Here is a 22,336-nt window from a genome sequence, read left to right on the forward strand (position 1 = left end):
ACCAGAGCCATTCTAGCACCTGAGGCAGAGGCCACAGAGCCATTCTCAGCGCCCGGGCCAACTTTGCTCCAATGGAGCCTTGGCTGCGGGAGGGGAAGAGACAGACAGAGAGGAAGGAGAGGGGGAAGGGTGGAGAAGCAGATGGGCGCTTCTCCTGTGTGCCCTGGCCAGGAATCGAACCCGGGACTCCTGCACGACAGGCCGACGCTCTACCACTGAGCCAACCGGCCAAGGCTTATAGGTTTTTCTTTCTTTTTTTTTTCTTTTTAATATTTTTCTGAAGCTGGAAACGGGGAGAGACAGTCAGACTCCCGCGTGTGCCCGACCGGGATCCACCCGGCACACCCACCAGGGGGCGATGCTCTGCCCCTCCGGGGCGTCGCTCTGCCGCGACCAGAGCCACTCTAGTGCCTGGGGCAGAGGCCAAGAAGCCATCCCCAGTGCCCAGGCCATCTTCGCTCCAATGGAGCCTTGGCTTCGGGAGGGGAATAGAGAGACAGAGAGGAAAGAGGGGGGGTGGAGAAGCTAATGGGCGCTTCTCCTATGTGCCCTGGCCGGGAATCGAACCCGGGTCCCCTGCACGCCAGGCCGACACTCTACCGCTGAGCCAATCGGCCAGGGCCATATAGGTTTTTCTTTATCCAAGTTTATAGACTCCCTGAATTCTATCCATGAATACTTGGAAGCCAGTAGCTCCCAGGTAAAACTTCTGTGTGTGGAGGAAAAAAGTAGAAGTCAAAGAACTGAGAAGCCAAATTGTTTGGACATTGACATGTGGACATTGGAGACAGATGATATAGACTAGGACAGAAAACCTGGCCCCCAAAGTTTTCAAAATTAATAAGGAAAAGTAATTGGAAAGTTGGAAAATAATAGCCTTTAGGCAGGACAAAGAGTGGCAAACCAGGTGGGATAAACATGAAAAAGTCAGGTAGTTGTACATAAAGATGGAGGAATAATTGTCAAGAGTATCAGTGGGGAGGCCCTGGCCGGTTGGCTCAGTGGTAGAGCGTCGGCTTGGCATGCAGGAGTCCCAGGTTCAATTCCCGGCCAGGGCACACAGGAGAAGTGCCCATCTGCTTCTCCACCCCTACCCCTCTCCTTCCTCTCTGTCTCTATCTTCCCCTCCCACAGCCAAGGCTCCATTGGAGCAAAGTTGGCCCGGGCGCTGAGAATGGCTCTGTGGCCTCTGCCTCAGGTGCTAGAATGGCTCTGGTTGCAACAGAGCAAGGCCCCAGATGGGCAGAGCATCGCCCCCGGGTGGGCGTGCCGGGTGATCCCGGTCGGGCGCATGCGGGAGTCTGTCTGACTGTCTCCCCATTTCCAACTTCAGAAAAATACAAAAAAAAAAAAAAAAAAAAAAAGAGTATCAGTGAGGAGACAAGGAAGATAATGACTGTAACTCCACCACTGAGGAACATAATTTAAGAAGGCTGCAAAGGGAAACAGTGCCCTCAAGGGAAGACCAGATTTTAATTAGGACAACATGGTAGATGTAATGCACAAAAATACAGTTCAGGATGTGTGGTGGTTTCTTACCTCTGTAGACTGGGCAGTAGAAAAGTTTGGGAGAGAGGTCACCTACTTGAGTATTATATACTAGAATGGCTGCAAAAGGATGTGAGAAGATAGCATATCGTTTAATTATTTTTTTCCAATCTGTATATCTTTTATTTATTTTTCTTATCTTTTTCTATTAGTTAATTTTAATGGGGTGACATTGCTCAATCAGGGTACATAGGTTCAGAGAAAACATCTCCAGGTTATTTTGACATTTGATTATGTTGCATACCCATCACCCAAAGTAAATTGTCTTCCATCACCTTCTATCTTGTTTTCTTCCATTGAATTCTTGATTGATAATATAAACATACTATCCAGAGATAAGCAGTATAGTATTACCATTTGGAATATTTATTGTAAAATTTGTCATCATGATAAAATTCAGAGCTATCAAATTTTCCATTCTTAGGGAGTTCGTTAAATAATTATTGATTATCCATAAAAATAAAATGTTCTCAGTGTTGCAAATAAGAACAATGAGTAGAAGAATTTTTAATGGCACTGATTTGCCTGTATAGAATATTAAATTACAAAAACAATAATAAACTACATACAGTATAATTAAATTTGATTAAAGCTTATCTCTGTATAGAAAAATACATAAAAATTTTAACAATGGTTATCACTAAATGGTGCAATTAAGAGTTTAATTTTGTTCATAATATCTTCCTTATTTTATATTTGTATAAAATATGTTTTTATTAAGATTTTATTTATTGATTTTTAGAGAGAAGAAGGCAAAAGGGAGAAGTGGGAAGCATCAACTCATAATAGCTGCTTCTCTTTTGTACCTTGACCAGGCAAGCTCGGGATTCTGATTCAGCAACCTCAGTATTCCATGTCGACGCTTTACCCACTGTGCCATCACAAGTCAGAGTATAAAATATATTTTTATACTTTTTTCAGGTGAGGATATAACTTTTTTATTTTTTAATAGGTAAGAAAGAAAAACAAAAATATAGCCTTTGGGAAATTAGATACTTAAACACCCCAAAACCTTATGCCTAAAATTAAAAATGTATATTTTACTTACTCTGGAAGTTTGTGTTCTACAGGTTATTCTTTATTCATGTTAAAAAATAATAAATAATTTAAATACCAATTAAATTAATAAAAAATTGCATAGGAGACAGTTTCTTATATTTGGATTTCACTGTATATAAGTTTAACTTTGTACTAAGAATGTTCAAGGATATTTGAAGTTTTATTTTTTTTAATTGTTTTGAAGGTTTTTTTTTGTTTGTTTGTTTTTGTATTTTTCTGAAGCTGGAAATGGGGAGAGACAGTCAGACAGACTCCCGTATGTGCCCGACCGGGATCCACCCGGCACGCCCACCAAGGGCGAAGCTCTGCCCACCAGGGTGGCGATGCTCTGCCCCTCCAGGGCGTTGCTCTGTTGCGACCAGAGCCACTCTAGCGCCTGGGGCAGAGGCCAAGGAGCCATCCCCAGCGCCCGGGCCATCTTTGCTCCAATGGAGCCTTGGCTGCGGGAGGAGAAGAGAGAGACAGAGAGGAAGGAGAGGGGGAGGGGTAGAGAAGCAGATGGGCGCTTCTCCTGTGTGCCCTGGCCGGGAATCGAACCCGAGACTTCTGCACACCAGGCCGACGCTCTACCACTGAACCAACCGGCCAGGGCCTGTTTTGAAGTTTTATTATATGAAATATCTAGTAATCATAAATCTTGAATAAACATTAAGGTGATATTGGGCTTATTGTACTTCCTGAGATATGACTGTTTAGCAAGATAATAATACTATCAGCAAGATAGTATTATTATCATTAGTTGATAAAAGTGTTTAAAGTGTATGTAACAAACTCACTTTCCAAGATGCCACTGAAGCTGAAGTAATAAATCCCATGTTATTTTCTTCATGTCAATAATTAGCTTTTCTAGAGTTTTGTTTGTTAGACTCATCTGAGGAATTCTTTTTGGGAAGATGGATTAGACATCTTGCAGACATGTGACATTTTTGTGTGAGAATGTGAGAATGAAGAATGGTAATATCTTAGGGCAGGGGTCCCCAAACTTTTTACACAGGGGGCCAGTTCACTGTCCTTCAGACGCTTGGAGGGTTGGACTATAAAAAAAACTATGAACAAAACCCTATGCACACTGCACATATATATATATTTTTAAATTATTTTATTTATTTATTCATTTTAGAGAGGAGAGGGAGAGAGAGAGAGAGAGAGAGGAGAGACAGAGAGAGAGAAGGGGGGAGGAGCTGGAAGCATCAACTCCCATATGTGCCTTGACCAGGCAAGCCCAGGGTTTTGAACCGGCAACCTCAGCATTTCCAGGTCGACGCTTTATCCACTGCGCCACCACAGGTTAGGCCACTGCACATATTTTAAAGTAAAAAAACAAAACAGGAACAAATACAATATTTAAAATAAAGAACAAGTAAATTTAAATCAACAAACTGACCAGTGTTTCAATGGGAACTATGAGCCTGCTTTTGGCTAATGAGATGGTCAATGTCCAGTTCCATATTTGTCCCTGCTAGCCGTAACAAGTGATATGACGTGCTTCCGGAGCCGTGAGGCGTGCGCTCCGCGTCACCGGAAGTAGTACTGTATGTGAGCGATGCTGAGCTTTGTGGCGCCACCACATACAGTGCTCTTCTCACTGACCACCAATGAAAGAGGTGCCCCTTCCAGAAGTGCGGTGGGGGCCGGATAAATGGCCTCAGGGGGCTGCATGCAGCCTGTGGGCCGTAGTTTGGGGACCCCTGTCTTAGGGTAAATGTATTATCTTTATTGGAAAAAATTATTTAAAGCATATTTCTGGTGGAAAATATATCTTTAGCCTGACCTGTGCTGTTGCAGTGGATAAAGCATCAACCTGGAATGCTGTGGTCACCAGTTCAAAACCTCAGGCTTGCCTGGTCAAGGCACATATGGGAGTTGATGCTTCCTGCTCCTCCCTTTCTCTTTCTTTCTCCTCTCTCTAAAATGAATAAATATAAAAAAAGAAACTATATCGGCCTGACCTGTGGTGGCGCAGTGGATGGGGCGTCGACCTAGAATGCTGAGGTCACCAGTTCAAAACCCTGGGCTTGCCTGGTCAAGGCACGTATGGGAGTTGATGCTTCCTTCTCCTCCCCCCTTTTCTCTCTCTCTCTCTCTCTCTCTCTCTCTCTTTCTTTCTCTCTCTCTCTTCTCTAAAATGAATAAATAAAATAATAATTAAAAAAAAGAAACTATATCTTTAAGTAGCAGTATGTTGTTCATATGACCCCACAATATCTAATTAGCCACTTACACTCAGGTTGCCTCTGTTGTTTATTTTAGCAGCCATTGATAATTGTTGCTTAGATACATTAATTCATTAGGTACTGCAAAATGGTGATATTCTGTCAATCTTTTTCAGTTATTAATTGGGATGTATCAATAGAGAGAAACTTTCTCACCATCTATTTGATTTTCTGTTACTACAGTTGGTGCTGGAAAGTCCCTTTATTGCCAGTTCTGAAATTGATAAGTTGGTTTTCCAGCATCCTCCCTCTAACAGCATCAATATCAGGGGTTTTTGTGGTTTTTTTAAGGTATCATTATGAATGTATAGATTCAAACATACTTTATGTATTTCAACCTATTGTAATTATTATCCTTAATAATAGCCAAATTTTCCACCTTTGGAAAGTAGGAAATGTTGCAAGTTGGCTCCTGAGGTTTTTTAAGACAACCCTAGCAGTTTTTGATAATTTCCTTCTCTCTGCTATATAGCAAGATGCACCAGGCTCATCTTAAATGTTTATTTCCTAATATCTATAGTCAGTTATTTTTTCAATGAGCTTGGTTTCTTTTTAATGGTAAATGGTGAGGACCACAATCTGGGTTCTAGGGTTAGGGTTCACAGGTTTTGATGTATCTGAATCATAACTTCAAGTGTCTGTTTATTCTTTTACAGTGGTTCCCATTTTACTCAGAGCAAGAATCCTTTCAATGACATATAAGGCCCTACATGATCTGCAGGCCCTGTTTCTTCTCTTAGCTTATCACACAGGCTCTGGTATTTGGGCCACTGCCATGGGAATGCCCTGTTCCAAGATAGGTGCATAGCTCAATCCCTCTGATGCCTTTGCTTATCTTACCTTCTCATGGAAACCTATCCTGTTAACTCCAGTTAAAATCACAGCACGACTTACTTCCCCAAACCCACGACCAATCTCTTGTTTTATTTATTTTCATATCACTTCTCATTTTTTCATATACTTTATAATTTATCTATTTATTATGTAGCATTCTTCTGCTAAAATGTAAGCTCCACAAGGGCAGGGATTTTGGTCATTTGGTTCACTGCTATATCTTCAGCGCTTAGGACAGTACCTGTACATGGCAGCTATTCCACATCTATTTGTTCAGTGAAAAAACAAATGAAAGCTTAGAATATTTCTGAATTATCACACTCCTAACCTGTCAGTGTGGCTCAATGTCCAAAGGAAAAGATTAAATTTAAAGCAAACATTCATCAAGAAACATCTGTCAAGAGACTGAGCTATATCCAGATCTGTGGAGACAAGTCCATGAATTACAAAACTGTCCTGACATTTCTGTGTATGTGGTCTGACTCAGACCAAAGTCTGTACATTCACCTTTTAGAAATAAATGCAATACAAGCTGAGGGTTTTCATCAGCGATGAATGCAAAAAAAAAAAAAAAAAGAGAATTGAGATGTACCCTAAAGAATACACCTTACAATTGTCTGAGAGAAGCTGCTAATCAACTATTAGCAACAAGTCCCAAACTGTACTTTTGTATAAAAATAGCTCATTGAAGTTTTTGGCTTGTGTTTTTATTACTGTGAAAGTACATATTTTAAATACGTGGGCACCATATCATTAATTAAACAATTGACATATTGTTGCCATAGCAGAGTTAGGACCAATCTAAGATTCAAATTTGTCTGGGTTCATGAGGCTGAGCCTTCCAGGTTTTTAGGATGAACTGCACAGTAAAAGCCCACTAGAAAGTGACAAGAGATGGGGTAGATGAGAAGGATAGAAAAGTACTCAACCCAAGCCTGACCCCGGAGAACAGGTCTCAGTGCCATGGAAAAATGTCTGTGAAAAAAAAGGTGGAAGGGTCTGTTTTCTGAGGGGCTGTGAGAGGGGAGGTGCAAGCAATGTTCCACAGAATTCTGCTTTATGAGGCATAGCACCAGGAGGATTTGAGAAGCCAACATTGGACCATGATAAAAAGTCAGCACCAGCCCGGGCTGTCTCAGTTGGTTGAGTGTCCTCCTGAAATGTAAAGATTGTGGGTTTGACCCCTGGTCAGGGCATACATGGGAAGAAACCAAACCAAAGAATGCACGACTGAGTGGAACAACAAATGAATGCTTCCTTCTCCCATCCTTCTCTCTCCCTTCCTCTCTCTGTTTCTATTTTTAAAAAGCACCAAAGGAGACTTTGATGTTCAGTGAGAGTCATGGCATGTGTGGTGGTACCCAAACAAGGAGCCACGGTACTAGGCAGAGTATCAGGAAGGACTTCATATAAGGCCTATTTGTGAATCCATGTGAGATACTCTAATAGGGACAACAGAACTCTCCAAAAAAATTATATAGGGGTTACAGCCCTGTGTCAACAGATGAGCAGTTAGTCAGTACAATTTAACCCTTTGAGTACTACGAACGTTCATATATGTCCTCATGCCTCCTGACCATCCAGAGTATAATTGTAACAAAATTTTTATTTAAAAAAACGTGTAAGGCGGCCCTGGCCGGTTTGCTCAGTGGTAGAGCGTTGGCCTGGCGTGCAGGAGTCCCAGGTTTGATTCCTGGCCAGGGCACACAGGAGAAGCGCCCATCTGCTTCTCCACCCCTCCCCCTCTCCTTCCTCTCTCCCTCTCTCTTCCCCTCCCACAGCCAAGGCTCCATTGGAGCAAGGTTGGCCTGGGCACTGAGGATGGCTCCATGGCCTCTGCCTCAGGTGCTAGAATGGCTCTGGTTGCGACAGAGCAAGGCCCCAGATGGGCAGAGCATCGCCCCGAGTGGGCATGCCGGGTGGATCCCGGTCGGGCGCATGCGGAAGTCTGACTGCCTCCCCGTTTCCAACTTCAGAAAAAAAAATGTGTAAGGCAACACTGAAAAAAGGCAAATGTATGTTCTTCTTGTTTCCATAAATTGGTTATCAAACAAACCTGCTTTTAAGTTAATAAAAATGTAACTGGAACTAATTTTATTTTTTGAAAAAAAACTTACTCCCTGGGGTCAGCGAGCATGAAAAAGACTCACTACTCAAAGGGTTAATGTGATCTTACCCATTCCCAGAGATTAATGAATTCCAAGGAAATTTAAGTTTTCACTGGGAAAAAATGGGGCACCACCTACACTATCAGTGGATTGAGAAATGGATTGAGAGAGGGGTAGAAAATGTTGGTTATCATATTGATTTTTTTTTTTTTGTATTTTTCTGAAGTTGGAAACAAGGAGGCAGCCAGATAGACTCCTGCATGCACCCGACTGGGACCCACCCGGCATGCCCACCAGGGGGTGATGCTCTGCCCATCTGGGGCCTTGCTCTGTTGCATCCAGAGCCATTCTAGCACCTGAGGCAGAGGCCACAGAGCCATCCCCAGCGCCTGGGCCAACTTTGCTCCAATGGAGCCTTGGCTACGGGAGGGGAAGAGAGAGACAGAGAGGAAGGAGAGGGGGGAGGGGTGGAGAAGCAGATGGGTGTTTCTCCTGTGTGCTCTGGTCAGGAATCGAACCTGGGACTCCTGCACACCAGGCTGACGCTCTACCACTGAGCCAACCGGCCAGGGCCTCATATTGATTATTAACTAGCTGGCTTATTTTGGGCAAGTCAAGAATCTGAATTTAGACTTGGAAAGGACTTTGAAGTTGATTAGGATGGGAGTCTATGATATGAAACCAGTATATTCTTTTTTTTTTTTTTTTAGAGAGGAAAGAGAGAGAAAGAGAAGGCAGGGAGGAGCAAGAAGCATCAACTTCCATATGTGCCTTGACCAGGCAAGTCCAGGGTTTCAAACTGACAACCTCAGCATTCCAGGTCAACATTTTATCCACTGCGCCACCACAGGTCAGGCAGAACCAGTATATTCTTAATGGTAAGTTCATTTTTGGGTTGAGTTGCGGTTTGCCTCTTTTTATTTATTATATTGACTTTCTTTGTGAGAAACACTATTGATCTCCTTCTAGAGAAATACTAAACTACTCCTCTGGGGATGGTATTTAGTGGGTAGGAACACCATCCCTCTCTCTCTCTCTCTCTCTCTCTTTTTAATTTTTGTTAATTTTAATTTATTATGTTAACATGGATTCAAGTGTCCCACTCAATATAACACCCTCGCCCCCCTCTTGTGTCCCCCATTATACCCTCTTTACCCCCTCCCCCTAACTCCTTTCCCCTCTTTCCTCTGGGATTTGCTGTTCTGTTATCTATATCTCTGTGTTATGTATATATAATTTCACTAATCCCTTCACCTTCTCTGATCCCCTCCCTTCATCTCCCTTCCTTCTGACAGCTGTCCCTTTGCTCTCTGTGACCCCACCTCTGCCTCTATTCCGTTCCTCAGTTCACTTTGTTCATTAGATTCCACATGTTAAGTGAGATCATGATATTTGTCTTTCTTTGCCTGGCTTATTTCACTTAGCATAATAATCTCCAGGACCATCCATACTGTCGCAAAAGGTAAGATTTCCTTCTTTTTCACGGCTGCACAGTATTCCATTGTGTATATGTACCACAGCTTTTTAAGCCACTCATCCACTGACAGACACTTGGGCTATTTCCAGATCTAGGCTACTGTAAACAATGCTGCAATACATATGGGGGTGCATTTCTTCTTTTGAATCAGTGATTTGGTGTGGGAGACAGGCTGTAAACTGACGAAATCCTTACAGCCCAGGGCTTAGTTTAAGACTAAGCTCTTCTCCAGCCTTCTAATACTAAGATCTTTTCAACACCCTTCTCAAGCCTAAGCTTTTCCCCACACCCTTGACTGTTGCATGATGTGGGATGGTGCACTCTTATGAGGAATCCCATTTATGCCTTAGATAAGTGGCTTTGTATCAGAGACTTCCTTATTTGTATATTGGCTTAAAGGTTTTAATTGCCTATGCTATATAATAAAGCAAACCGGGGGCTCTCTCTCTCTGATCTTGCCATCAGCATTGCAGAGGCCTCGCATCCCATCCTCTTTTCTCGGTGAGTCTATTTTCTTAGTTCTGCACCGTTCTCCCTCAGCACCTGAAATTACTAGCTGCGCCGGTTTGCAGCAATTTGGTATTCTTAGGATATGTTCCTAAAAGTGGGATAGCTGGGTCAAAAGGCAGTTTCATTTTTAATTTTTTGAGGAAATGCCATACTGTTTTCCAGAGTGGCTGCACAAGTCTGCATTCCCACCAGCAGTGCAGGAGGGTTCCCTTTTCTCCACAGCCTTGCCAGCACTTGTGTGTTGATTTGTTAATGAGTGCTATTCTGACAGGTGTGAGGTGGTATCTCATTTTTTTAAAATTCCTTTTAGAAAGGAGAGAGAGAGGGGGAGAGAGAGAGGAGAGAGAGAGAAGGAGGGGAGGAGCTGGAAGCATCAACTTCCATATGTGCCTTGACCAGGCAAGCCCAGGGTTTCGAACTGGCGACCTCAGCATTTCTAGGTTGACGCTTTATCCACTGCACCACCACAGGTCAGGCCCTCATTGTGGTTTTAATTTGCATTTCTCTGATGATTAGTGACATTGGAACATTTTTTCATATGCCTATTGGCCATCCGTGTGTCCTCTTTGGAGAAGTGTCTATTCATTTCTTTTGTCCATTTTTTAATTAGATTGTTTACCTTCCTGGTATTGAGTTTTAGAAGTTCTTTATACATTTTGGTTATTAACCCCTTATCAGATGTATTGGCGAATATGTTCTCACATTGTGTGGGAAGAACACCATTTCTTTTTTTTAAATTTAATTTTATTTTTTTATTTATTCATTTTAGAGAGGAGAGGGAGAGACAGAGAGAGAGAGAGAGAGAGAGAGAGAGAGAGAGAGAGAGAGAAGGGGGGAGGATCTGGAAGCATCAACTCTCATATGTGCTTTGACCAGGCAAGCCCAGGGTTTCGAACCGGCGACCTCAGCATTTCCAGGTCGACGCTTTATCCACTGTGCCACCACAGGTCAGGCAGAACACCATCTCTTGACTTAAGACTGCCAGATTTAAAATTACAATTGCCCCACTTTCCTATGGATCTTCATTATGTTACTTTTCTAAATCTCAGTTTCCTCATCTATAAAGTGGGCATAACAATAGTACCTATCACATGGTATTATTACCATTATTATTATTTTGGAGAGAGAGGCAGAGAGAAAGAGGCAGACAGGAAATCGACCTGGTCCTGTATGTGCCCTGATCAGGGAGCAAACCAGCAACCTCTGCACTTCAGGACAATGCTCCAATCAATTAAGCTATCCGGCCAGGACTTAATTTTTTAACTTATTGATTGATTTTTAGAGAGATAGAGGAAGAGAGAGGGCAGGGGAAAGGGAAGCTTTCATTTGTTGTTCCACTCAGTCATGCATTCATTGGTTGGCTCTGTGTGTGCTCTGACCCAGGATCAAACCTGCAACTTTGTTGTTTTGGGACAATGCTCTTAAACAACTGAGCTAACTGGCCAGGGCCACATGGTATTATTTTTATTACTATTACTCCATATGACATACTTTCAAATATCTAAAAAATAATCATGATGCCTTACCTTTTCATTTCTTCATGTTAAATATTTTTCATTTTTATTTTTTTGAGAGATAGCAAGAGAAGGAGAGAATGACAGGAAGGGAGAGAGATGAGAAGCATCAACTCATAGTTGTAGCACTTTAGTTGTTCAATGATTGTTTCTCATCTGTGCCTTGACTGGGGGGGGGGTGACTCAAGCCCAGCCAGTGACCTCTTGCTCAAGTCAGTGACCTTTGGTCCCAAGCCAGCGACCATGCAATCATGTCTATAATCCCACGCTTAAGCCAGCAACCGGGGCTCATGCTGGTGATCCTGTGCTCAAGCCCAAGCTGGCAACTTAGGGGTTTTGAACCTGGGACCTCAGTATCCCAGGTCAATGATCTATCCACTGTGTCTCCAGTAGAGTGTTGACCTGGGATGCTAAGGTCCTAGGTTCAAAACCCCGAGGTTGCCAGCTTGAGCATAGTATCAACATGATCCCATGGCCACTGGCATATACTGCAACCTCTGTGTATCAGGATGATGCTCCAACCAACTGAGCTAGCTGGCTAGGGCCAGGTTAAATTTTTTTCAGTCCTTAAAGTATTGTTTAGTATGACATGGTTTCCAGAGTCCTTGTCTTCTTCCTTAGGATACCTCCTATGTAGTTGGTCACTGTTCTTAAATATCCAATTTAAATTAAAAAAGAGTATTTAATATGCAAAGTACAGAGGATGATGAAATCATGCTTTCTAGTGATCTAGATCCAGCCCATGTTTTAAATCTCTCAATCTTAGCATACTCACATTAAATACTAAATAATGCCTACTTTATCTACCTTCTAGGGTTACTACAGGAGACATCAAGATCAGATATGTCAAAGTACTGTGAAAAATAAAAAGAACTATAAGTGTCAGTCACCATTTTATACCAAGTTCATGAAATAGGGAAAAATAAATCATGATAGGTATAACCTATCAGTTATAAAAAATGTTATTTTAGCCTGGCCTGTGGTGGCGCAGTGGATAAAGCGTCGACCTGGAAATGCTGAAGTCGCCGGTTCGAAACCCTGGGCTGCCTGGTCAGGGCACATACGGGAATTGAGGCTTCCAGCTCCTCCCCCCTGTCTCTCTCTGTCTCTCTAAAATGAATAAATAAAATAAAAATAAAAAAAAAGTGTTATTTTAAAACTTACTGCAGGCCCTGGCCAGTTGGCTCAGCGGTAGAGCGTCGGCCTGGGTGCAGGAGTCCCGGGTTCGATTCCCGGCCAGGGCACACAGGAGAAGCGCCCATCTGCTTCTCCACCCCTCCCCCTCTCCTTCCTCTCTGTCTCTCTCTTCCCCTCCCGCAGCCAAGGCTCCATTGGAGCAAGGATGGCCCGGACGCTGGGGATGGCTCCTTAGTGGCTCTGGTCGCGGCAGAGCGACGCCCCGGAGGGGCAGAGCATCGCCCCTGGTGGGCGTGCCGGGTGGATCCCGGTGGGGCGCATGCGGGAGTCTGTCTGACTGTCTCTCCCCGTTTCCAGCTTCAGAAAAATACAAAAAAAAAAAAAAAACCACAAAAAAACAAAAAACTTACTGCAGCCTGACCAGGTGGTGGTGCAGTGGATAGTCAGACGGGGACGTGGAGGACCCAGGTTTGAAACTCCGAGGTTGCCAGCTTGAGCGTGGGCTCATCTGGTTTGAGAAAGGCTCACCAGCTTGAGCCCAAGGTCGCTGGCTTGAGCAAGGGGTCACTTGCTTGCTGTAGCCCCCCAGGCAAGGAACATATGAGAAAGCAATCAATGTGAAACTAAGGTGCCACAACGAAGAACTGATCCTTCTCATGTCTCTCCCTTCCTATCTGTCCCTCTCTCTGTCTCTGTCACACACAAAAAAACACCAAAAAAAGCTTATTGCAGTGTTATTTATTTATTTATCTATTTTATTTGTTTTAAGTGAGAGGAAGGGAGATACTGAGGCAGACTCCTGCATGTGCCCCAACTGGGATCCACCCATCTGGGACTGATGGTGGAATCAACCAAGCTATCTTCAGCACCTGGGGCGAAGGCTTGAACCAATTGTGCCACTGGCTGCGAGAGAGGAAGAGAGAGAGAAGGGGGAGAGGGAGGGAAGAAAAGTACATAGTTGTTTCTCATGTGTTCCCTAACCAGGGATCAAACCCAGTACATCCACATGCTGGCCGCTGGCCTAATGCTCTATTCACTGAGCCAACTGGCCAGGGCCACTTATTGCAATCTTAATGTTCATATAGAAAAAGGAAATTTTATACTGTGAAATATTTAGTAAGACCAAATAATTTTTTGTTATATGAAGTAGTTATGAAAAGAACTCATTTCACTTATGTTAAAATGTTTTTCCTATGAAGCATAAGACTTCTATGATAGTTTGATCCAGTGTCAATGTAATAAATACAAACCTAAAGGGGAAATATATAAAGCCAGAGAGATTCTATTGTATGAGCTTTAAAATTTTTTTTATTGATTTTAAAGAGAATAAGATAGAGACAAAAACAATGATTAGTTCCTGTATGTGCCCTGACTGGGATTGAACCAGCAACTTCTACCAGGTGTCCCAAATTACGGCCCAGCCTGCAGGCTGCATGCGGCCCCCTGAGGCCATTTATCTCCCCCCCCCCCCACGCCGCACTTCCGGAAGGGGCACCTCTTTCATTGGTGGTTAGTGAGAGGAGCACTGTATGTGGTGGCCCTCCAACGGTCTGAGGGACAGTGAACTGGCCCCCTGTGTAAAAAGTTTGGGGACCTCTGCTTGGGATGATGCTCCAACCAACCAAACTGTCTGGCCAGGGCTTGCATGGTAAAAAATTACTGTATTTTGCCTCACCAGCAGCAGTGGCACAGTGAATAAAGTGTCGGCCTGGGATGCTGAGGACCCAGGTTCCAAAACCCAAGGTTGCCTGACCTGTGGTGGTGCAGTGGATAAAGCATCAACCTGGAAATGCTGAGGTCACCGGTTCGAAACCCTGGGCTTGCCTGGTCAAGGCACATGTGGGAGTTGATGCTTCCTGCTTCTCCCCCCACTTCTCTCTCTCTCTCTCCTTTCTAAAATGAATAAATTAAAAAAAAATTAAAAAAACAAACAAACAAAAAACCCAAGGTTGCTGGCTACAGCACAGGCTCATCTGGAGTAAGCGCTGGCTCACCAGCTTGAATGTGGGGTCACTAGCTTGAGTGTGGAAACATAGAAGTGACCCATGGTCGCTGGCTTGAGCCCAAAAGTCTGTGGCTTAAAGCCCAAGGTTGCTAGCTTGAAGCTAAGGTTGAGGCTTGAGCTAGGGGTCACTGGCTTGGCTGAAGCCCTCCGTCATGGCACATGAGTCAACACTAGTTGTTCAACTAGTGTGACACAACTGAGTTGATGCGTCTCATCTCTCTCCCTTCCAGTCTCTCTTGCTAAAAAAAATATATATATATTTAGCCAAATATGAACTCCCAAAATTATAGCAGTGACCATTTATCCTTTGCTTCTGTTAGTCTGTTAGAGCTGCCACAGCAAAATACTATAAATCAGCTTGCTTAAACAATAGACATTAATTTTCTCATGGTACTGGAGACTGGACAGTCCATGATCAAGGTAGGTTTTATTGAGACCTTTTTATTTTAATTTTTTTTATTAATTTATTGTTAACATGGATTCAAGTGTCCCACTCAATATAACTCCCTCACCCCCACTACCTACCCCTTTGCCCCCCTCCCCATAACTACCTCCCTCCTTCCCTTTGGGATTTGCTGTCCTCTTATCTGTATCTATGTGTTATGTATATATAATTTCACTACTCCCTTGAGACCTTTTGGTTTGGTTTGTAGGTGGCTGCCATCACACTGTGGGCTCATATGGTCTTTTCTTAGAGGACACTCATCCTATTGGATTATGACATCATTTAACATTACTTCCTTTGAGGCTCCATCTTCAAATACAATCACACTGGGGTTGAGTGATATGAACATATGAATTTGGGGAAGACAGCTGTTCAATCCAGGAGAGCTTCCAACTTTTCTCATTTATCTTTTGGAGAACTTAAATCACACCATAATTGCCCACTCTACATATACATTGAATTCCATTTATTTACCTAATTTTATACATTATCTTTCCATGGTACACTTTATCTGTTATTACCTATGACAGTTTTCTGGCACTATTTTGTTTTTGTTTCCTAATCTGCCTGGATCTCAAGGTCAGTAACTTTAAAAAACTTGAGTCTACATTCTTGATTTTCTTAGCCCATCATTGCACTGCCTCTCCTGGCTAGTTAATCCCTGATTTTTTACTAATCCACTGATCTTTCTCCTCCAGGTAGGTAAGCCCTATATCAGGGGTCCCCAAACTATGGCCCGCGGGCCACATCCGGCCCCCACCGCACTTCCGGAAGGGGCACCTCTTTCATTGGTCAGTGAGAGGAGCATAGTTCCCATTAAAATACTGGTCAGTTTGACTTAAATTTACTTATTTTAAATTTTATTTGTTCCCGTTTTGTATTTTACTTTAAAATAAGATATGTGCAGTGTGCATAGGGATTTGTTCATAGTTTTTTTAATAGTCCGGCCCTCCAATGGTCTGAGGGACAGTGAACTGGCCCCATGTGTAAAAAGTTTGGGGACCCCTGCCCTATAGGAAACTGGTGAATTCTGATTAATATTAAAATTGGTAGTTTTCAGCCTCAGCAGTTTAGCACTGCAAGGCAAAACTTGTAAATCTGTCTGTAGTTACTTCCAAATTCATCTCATTGTCCTGAAAACCACTTTGCCTGATACTTTACCAAGTTGTTCTCAGAAATTAACAATGCTTTGTATTAAATCCAATACAATCTCGTGCCCCATCACCCAAGCAATTATTTGCTTAGCTCTCATCTTTTTCATTCCAGATACAGCAGTTGGATTTGATTTGTTTCCCAATATTTGTCCCTTGGCACGAAGCAATCTCCAGGATTTGAACTAAACCTGGAACATCCTTCTTTTGGAATGTTCCAGGACTTAACTCTTGGACCACTTCTCCTCTCTATTTATATGTACTCCCTTGGTGAGCTCGTCTAATATTATGGCTTTAAATATACCATCCACATGCTGGTGACTCCCAATTTTATTTCTCCAGCTCATACCTGTTTACTGAAACTCCAGATTTCTTTAACTCAAATCTCATTTGAAATTTTGTCATCTGAAACTTAACATGTTCAAAATCAAGCCTCTATAAGAGGACACTTTTGGGAGAGATGGGCAGTCAATATCTTGATTGTGGTAATCACTGAATGCACCCAAGGAAAAACTCATCAAACTGTGTACTTGAGCGAGGTGGAGTAAGTTCAGATAGTTGCAATATTCAATGAGACAATTTAAGTACTATGCTTTAAGTACTGTTTGGACCTAAAACAGTACTTAAACTTTCAGGGGGAAAAAAGAGATGGGAAGGAGGTTCCTACCCCCAGGAAGAAAAACTGGCAAGGATAAGCAGACTATCCTAGCAGCCTGGGATTCAAAGAGGCCAACTTGAAAACTGCCTTAACCATGATGCCCGTCCTGTGGGGGCTGAGTGGATGAGGCATCTACCTGAAATGCTGAGGTCAACAGTTGGAAAACCCTTGGGGCTTACCAGATCAAGGCACAAGCAACAAGCAACTATGAGTTGATGTTTCCTGCATGTGCCCTCCACCCCCCAATCAATGAAATCTTAAAAGAAAAAACCACATTAAAACAGCCAAAAGCTTTCACACAGGCTGAGCAAACAGCAAGGATTATGGAGCATATAATCAGTTCAGAGGGCATTTGATTGAGAAGCCAAGTGCAGCAGGATATTAGATTTCTGGCAATGAAACTAATTTTAGAAAGCACCAAATGGTAGGTTTGAGCCAACTGAATTTTTTTTTCCCCAGAGACAGTCAGAGAGGGATAGACAAACAGGAACGGAGAGATGAGAAGCATCAATCAGTTTTCATTGCAACACCTTAGTTGTTCATTGATCTCTCATGTGCCTTCACTGGGGTGCTATAGCAGACTGAGCAACCCTGCTGGAGCCAGCGACCCTGGGCTCAAGCTGGCGATCCCCGGGTCTCAAACCTGGGTCCTCCGCGTCCCAGTCCAACACTCTGTCCACTGCCTGGTCAGATACCCAGCTAACAATTGATGGTCCCTGTCCTTAAGTACTAGTTGCCTGTTTTATTACCCAGATAAGTCAGCAATAAACCTGAAAGCTATGAACCTAACAGAACACTGCTGTGTGAAATGAAAAATTCCATTCATGTTTGTACTAATAGGTTTAAACCAGGGGTTGGGAACCTTTTTGGCTGAGCCAATGACCCGTGTAGATTACGCATCATCCAATAAAAATTTGTCCTAGAAGCCAGCTGTGATTGGCTCCAGCCACCCACAACCATGAACATGAGTGGTAGGAAATGGATTGTACTGTATGAGAATGTTATATATTTTTAGAGACAGACAGGAATGGAGAGATGAGAAGCATCAATCATTAGTTTTTCATTTAGCATTGTTAACACCTTAATTGTTCATTGTTTTATTTGCGTGCCTTGACCGTGGGCCTTCAGCAGACTGAGTAACCCCTTGGCTCGAGCCAGCAACTTTGGGCTCAAGCTGGTGACCTAGGGGTCTCGAACCTGGGTCTTCTGCATCCCAGTCTGAAGCCTCTATCCACTGCGCCACCACCCGGTCAGGCTGTTTTATATTTTTTAACATTTTTTTATTAAAGATTTTTCTGTGAGCCAGATGCAGCCATCAAAAGAACCACATCTGTCTCGCAAGCCATAGGTTCCCGACCTCTGGTTTAAACCAACTATAATTTTAAAGCTGATATATATTTAACTTTGTACCTTTCTGCACCCAACTCATTTCTTGCTCAGGTGTAGACCCTGCAATCAATAGGGCTAAGTATAACAAACCCTTGTTCAAAAACATTAGTAAGGTACTTTTGAACATTTCAGCCTTACCCTCCCCACTTATCACAGGTTCTGGATCATACTAACTTCCCTGTTTCTTATGCCTAAATCTATCTTCCTCATATTGGAGTTAGCTGAATCACAAACTCATGTTTAATTTTCAGAGACATTTTAATTATTCCTGTCCCACAGTGCTTTGTGGTCTCTACACTTTGCTTTTGACCTTCCTGGACATTTTATACTAACACTTAGAAAACACAGGAAACATTTTACAGCTGACCTCTTGGGTAGAACCTAGGTGCAGTGCAATAAATGCACATCACCAGTTTTATCTGGATTTTATCAACTAAGGAATTGTAACATTACAAGAATGATTTGGAGGAAAAGGAGCAAAACCAGAAGTGTAGGAAAGGTCAACGGGATTTTATTTCACAACTTTGCCTTGTTTTGAAGTTATGTTTGCCAGGTCTGACAAAGGGTAGACGCTTTTTGCCTCAAAGTTTTGAGCAGGACCCCCATTAGTCTTTTATCATTCATTGTTCACTTAAAATTCACTGTACAGCCTGACCTGTGGTGGTACAGTAGATTAAGCATCGACTTGGAATGTTGAGGTTGCTAGTTTGAAACCCTGGGCTTGCCCAGTCAAAGCCCATATGAGAAGCAACTACAAGGAGTGGCTGCTTCCTGCCCTCTCCCCCAATCAAAAAATTTTTACTGTACCTGGAAGTTAAGAGTGCCTAGGCATTTAAGTTAGTGAAGGAAACATTTTACAAAGCAAGTTTCAAATAGAGCAGGACAAGGGGGATTGAAGGGTGGAGAATGTAATTTCAAAGACTATTTACTGATATCTACATATGTATAAAAATGTAATTTAGCCCTGGCTGGTGGCTCAATGAATAGAGCATCAGCCCAGTGTATGAATATCCTGGGTTCTATTCTCAATCACTGCACACAGAAGCAACCATCTGCTTCTTCCCTTTTCTCCCTCTCCCCCACCTCTCCAGTAGCCAGTGGCTGTTGGCTGGGGCATGGCCCCAGGTGCTCAGGATAACTCTGTTGGGGTACATTAGCCTCAAGCACTAAAAACAGCTCAGTACTAGAGTATGGCCCCAGACTGGGGCTGAAGGTGGACCAAAAGGTGCATACTGGACTCTGCCTCACTATCTCCCCTCCTCTGACCAAAAAAAAGGGAAAAAAACAAATGCAACTAATAAGGTTACATTTCCAGAGACCCACTTTATACACTCATACTACTTGTGGTAAATTCCCTATTTGCCTAGGCATTCAGCTATGCCTTTTCTGGGCTGCATGGGCTCAAAACTGAATTCTTTTCACTAGGGCAAGAAAACATTTTACTTAGGAAAAAGATAATACATGGAGAAAAAAAAAATTGTTTTGACTATGTTTAAATACAGGCTTGGGAACAACTTATTCATGCAGTTATTTAAGGAAAATGATCATGCATGTGGACCTAATCATCTTGGTTAGATCAGATGCTATAACTATTCACTAAATACCTTCTACACAATGCCTGACCTACATCTAACCCAGATTATTTTCAGTGACCTTGTCACCCTTAACTGCTACGCCATGCTCTCTTCATTCTCATCACTAGTTTTCTGCTTAAACATTCTTTCAAATCACAACTACAAGAGATTATCTTTTCTTTAATTGAGGCAGGGACAGACTCACATTTGCCCTTATTGCGATCCAACCTGGCAAGCCCCCTACAGGGCAATGCTCTGCCTATCTGAGGCTGCTACTCCGCTGCTCAGCAACCAAGGTATTTCCACAACTAAGGTAAGGCCATGGAAGCACTCTCAGTAACGGGCTAACTCGCTCAAATCATTTGAGTCACGGCTATGGGACAGAGAGGGAGAGAGAAGGGGTAGAAAGTAGAAGCCTCTCCTGTGTGCCCTGACTGGGAATTGAACCTGGGACTTCCTCATACCCAGCGACACTCTACTGCTGAGCCAACCAGCCAGGGCCAAGACTAAATATTCTATGGTTCAGTTAATTGGAGTGGTCACTTTGATGCCTGGTATTCCCCTATCCCAGAATAGGCCCCATCTCTTCATGTTGTCCTCATCTCCATTAAACATAATAAACTTAAGTTAGCTTTATAATTATCCATTTTAAATTTAAAGAGGTGACAAAAGGTAAGACACTGATCCAGAATTTGATTACAAGCTACTTAACTGGAAAAAAAAAATCCATCACAAATGCTTAGTTTTCTGTATGAGATGGTGGTTCAGAATCTATTCGCAAAATTAAAAATATATAGTTCATCTTGATCTGAGTTTTCTTTCCATGTCCATAAAATGAAGAGCTTTTCCTGATCACCAGTTTTCCATATAACAGTCAGGTAAATCTTGCAACACTAGCCCTAGAAAAGGAAAACATTTCAGATTTGCAAAACTATCAACATCAGAACTTATTTAAAATTTATCTTAAAAAACGCTACTGTTCTTAAATGGTTTATCTCAGAAGCCAGATCCGTATTAAGTTTTTTTTTCAACAGAAATTCAGTTTGGGATAGGATCATCATGGATAAGACCACAGACACAACAACATTAACTGCTAAGCAAAAGATTTCCACTTACAGAAACGTCACAGCAATTGGCCTCTTTTAACAGGCAGACAGCGACCCCCTCTGTTGGCAAAGGAAAAAAACCCAAAAAACAGTTGTGAGGTAGCAGTTTTTCCTATGCAGGCAACAAAAATTTATTTCATTTTTGCATATTGGTCTTATCTCAGAAGCCGAATCCGTATATGCTTTTCTTCAGGTAATCAGCTTCGGGATAGGTTTCATCATTGATTAGACCATAAACCAAAGCAACCGGAAGAGGCAAGTTCTATATTAGAAATAGTTTAGCAGACCTTATAAGCAACACAACTTACTTCAAAATGAAGCCGGCAGTCAGTGACATCCATAGCTTCATTAGTATTCATCAACCCCCAGGGTACTGTTCAAGGATAAAAAAATAACTTTCATTTATTCTACATATGGCCAAAATATATGCCGAATCAAAATATTAGTCCAACACGTACCTGGTGAGATTGTCAGGTTTTAGCCAGGTAACTTTGCAGTAGGTGTTTTGGAATTTCCCTTTTCATCTAATAAGAAACAAATTTCAAATGATGCTCATCTTTTATTCCTGTAAATCAACAGGTTTATCTCTCCAGATTAAGAACTAAACTCTCAACCTTACCTTAACATCTTCACGTAACAGCGCCGTTACACCGAGCGCCATTGTTCCTGCGGGGCATCAGTGTAATAAAAACGAAGCACTCTGGCGGAATAGAGTTCAAGGTTTTCAGTGCTAAATACCCCTTCCCCTTCAATAATCTGATTTGCTTACAGTGCCATCTGGCCACAATACAACTCATTTCTCGGCAAAATCAGGAGCTGCCCATTTTGAAATAACCGTTTCATCTGGCGACGGAATGAACTCGCCTTCGTAACAAAAGCCTCTTGCTCTTAAGGTAGAACTCACTCCTCGGCCCCAGTCCTGGGAAAGTGGTTTTCTCGCCGCGGCTCAGGCCCAGGCAGCCGGCTGCTCGGGTTTGGTAACCAGGCCTGGCGCAGCGCCGCAGGCCATCGGCAGCAGCCTCCTCAAGCGTAAGCTCGAAGCCTGCTGCCAGCACGACTCAGGGACACGTGGCGGTTCAGCCGCGTCTTTCCTACACGCAAGTTCTCAACGTACAACATTCTGGGCTCACTCAAATCTGTAAATCTCTTCACAGTACTGCTATCTCCAACTCCAGCCCGCGCCACCAGAGCTCCCTCGGAGTCTCGCCGCGAGGCCTACTCACCGAAGAGAAAGAGACGACTCCAAAGTCCCGACGCAAAAGAGCGTGCTACGCCCCCAGCAGTTCCCTATATAGTCTTTCTCGAGTCAGACCGAGGCCGCCCCTCCCTCTCACACCTATTGGACGCCAGAGAGACGGGGGCGCGGCCGTTTCCTGGGGAAGAGAGCCAGAGCGCGCGCTGGGGCTCTTTCCTTTTGGGGGCTCGTTCCGGGGCGTGGTGCGCGTCCCGCCCGCCCTCCGCGCGCCCGCCCAGTCCCCAGCGCGCGCTCGCTGGCGCACGGCTTTCTGTCCCTTCGGAGTCGGGCTCTACGTGGCGCGGGAGTGGCGCCAGAATTCAAACGAACAGGCGCGGATGGAGGCAAGGCGACTGACTGCCTGCCGCGAGCCA

At 43.2% G+C, this 22,336-nt stretch overlaps 2 long non-coding RNA genes and 3 other non-coding genes across 5 annotated transcripts; 1 reads left to right on the forward strand and 4 right to left on the reverse strand.

The window, feature by feature from the left end:
- Window positions 1–159: 159 nt before the first annotated feature.
- Window positions 160–235, reverse strand: TRNAD-GUC (transfer RNA aspartic acid (anticodon GUC)). Its single transcript has one exon. It is a non-coding gene; the product is annotated as a tRNA-Asp (tRNA).
- A 12,900-nt stretch (window positions 236–13,135) lies between these two features.
- Window positions 13,136–18,826, forward strand: LOC136321416 (uncharacterized). The gene is made up of 2 exons (XR_010728671.1): window positions 13,136–14,143; window positions 14,349–18,826. It is a non-coding gene; the product is annotated as an uncharacterized lncRNA (long non-coding RNA).
- Window positions 18,827–20,361: 1,535 nt separating this feature from the next.
- On the reverse strand, window positions 20,362–22,052 carry LOC136321405 (uncharacterized). The gene is made up of 6 exons (XR_010728662.1): window positions 21,952–22,052; window positions 21,348–21,428; window positions 21,187–21,252; window positions 21,037–21,101; window positions 20,739–20,788; window positions 20,362–20,521 (listed from the first exon to the last, which is right to left on the reverse strand). It is a non-coding gene; the product is annotated as an uncharacterized lncRNA (long non-coding RNA).
- Window positions 20,616–20,688, reverse strand: LOC136321162 (small nucleolar RNA SNORD50). The gene has a single exon (XR_010728451.1). It is a non-coding gene; the product is annotated as a small nucleolar RNA SNORD50 (small nucleolar RNA).
- Window positions 20,886–20,955, reverse strand: LOC136321163 (small nucleolar RNA SNORD50). Its single transcript, XR_010728452.1, has one exon. It is a non-coding gene; the product is annotated as a small nucleolar RNA SNORD50 (small nucleolar RNA).
- Window positions 22,053–22,336: the final 284 nt, after the last annotated feature.

Source organism: Saccopteryx bilineata, chromosome 1 (genome assembly GCF_036850765.1).
Source record: "Saccopteryx bilineata isolate mSacBil1 chromosome 1, mSacBil1_pri_phased_curated, whole genome shotgun sequence".
Lineage (NCBI taxonomy): Eukaryota > Metazoa > Chordata > Mammalia > Chiroptera > Emballonuridae > Saccopteryx > Saccopteryx bilineata.